The sequence below is a fragment of the Nannospalax galili genome, unplaced genomic scaffold (assembly GCF_000622305.1).
Source record: "Nannospalax galili isolate Female #2095 unplaced genomic scaffold, S.galili_v1.0 scaffold321, whole genome shotgun sequence".
NCBI classification, from domain to species: Eukaryota; Metazoa; Chordata; class Mammalia; order Rodentia; family Spalacidae; genus Nannospalax; species Nannospalax galili.
The window spans coordinates 2405825-2407610 of NW_008345972.1; positions in this window are offsets into that span (position 1 = coordinate 2405825).

The following is a 1786-nucleotide window of genomic DNA, read 5'->3' on the forward strand; positions in this document are numbered from 1 at the left end:
CTCAGAAAGTAACCAACTGTGACTAGTAATAATCAGATATTTAGAGATTAGAATCATATGTGCAAACATCTTAATGTCAATTGCATTAAAAATGAATTTTTCTGTATGAAACTTTTTTTGAGGGTTTTTTTTGGGGGGGGTTTGTTTTGTTTTGTTTAGTCTTTTTGAGACAGGGTTTCCCTGTAGCTCCAGCTGTCCTGGAACTCACTATGTAGACCAGACTGGCCTTGAGCTCACAGAGATCTCAGAGATCTGCCTGCCTCTGCCTCCCATGTGCTGGGATTAAAGGTGTGCACTACCATGCCCAGCCTGAAACTGAAGGTTTTAATAATGAAATGGAGATCTTTTTTTAAAGGCTAAAACCTCATTTAATTTTATGTCTTATAGGGTTTATACTGAGTACAATATTGTATAACTGTAATAATTCAACTTTAAATCTAAAAATGTACAGCCAATTTTGAAAGAGATACATCCTAGCTCAGAAAATTGTTTTTGAATATGTCAATGCTGATGTAATGAAATGCTTCTTCTAAGTATGTGGTTATTAAATAAATATCTAAGTATGTGGTTACTAAATAAATAATTTTTTTAAAAAAGAAGGTAGCTACTACATGCCTACTGTAATAGGGAACTCTGAATCCTACCTTGAGTTTGTGTAGAATTAATTTAATGGATTCTGCCAATATACTGGATGACATAAACCACTGTTATAATATTTCTGTAGTTAAAAATTCGTCATTGTTGGTGGCTGGAGAGATTGGCTCAGGGATTAAGAGCACTGGCTGCTGTTGCAGAGGACTTGGGTTACAACCATTTGGAAGCTAACAACCATCTGTAACTTCAGTTCCAGGGGATCTGATGCCCACTTATGGCTTCCATGGGCATTCCATGTCACAGGTGCACAGACACACATGCAGGCAAACACTCATGCACATAAAATATATACATTCTTTGCTGGGCGTGGTGGCGCACACCTCTAGTCCCAGAACTTGGGAGACAGAGGCAGGCAGATCTCTGTGAGTTCAAGGCCAGTGTGGTCTACATAGTGAGTTCCAGGCCAGCTGGAGCTACAAGGAGACAAAAAAAAAAAAAAAAAAACCCGGGGGAACCATATTACTCCAACAACGTACTGACAAATTATACAAAGCAGATCAAGAAATATATGTCTAGGTAAGGTTTATCTGAGAACAATTGGTCTTTGCCCAAGATTTAGCTACATGACACAGTAGTTAAAAGTATCAGACAGGTAGAACTAAACTTCTTGAATGTTTAGCCCTCAAAGACATACTTTGAGGCCTATAATAATTTGGTCAGAGGGACATAAAGGACACTTTTTGCTCCTTGTCTTCCTAGGTCGACTAGTTCCAGGGGTCTATGAGCATCTCTCAAAATGTCCTATAATGGTGGTGGGTCACTTGTCCTCTTGATCAAGGAGAACGAGGAGACCCCACTAGAAGGACTTGAACCCGTGTCCAGTCTACAAAGAGGAGGCTCAACACAGAGGAATCATTTCCTTCATGCTTCTAAGCAAAGCCACCCACGGTTGAGCAGGACCTTTGACTCATCTTCACATAGGCAGAACTGGTAAAAGAAAGGAGCCAGGGGCTCCTCCCAAGCCCATGTGACCCCTGAGGAACAGATCCTCAAATGACCTTAAGAGTAAAAATAAATTGGTTTATCTGGGCCAACTGTATGGCCTTAAACACCCAAAAGGAAAGTATAACCAAAGATTAGAGGGGCCAATATAAATTTTAAGAGTCCATATGTATAGCTAAAGGCTACATAA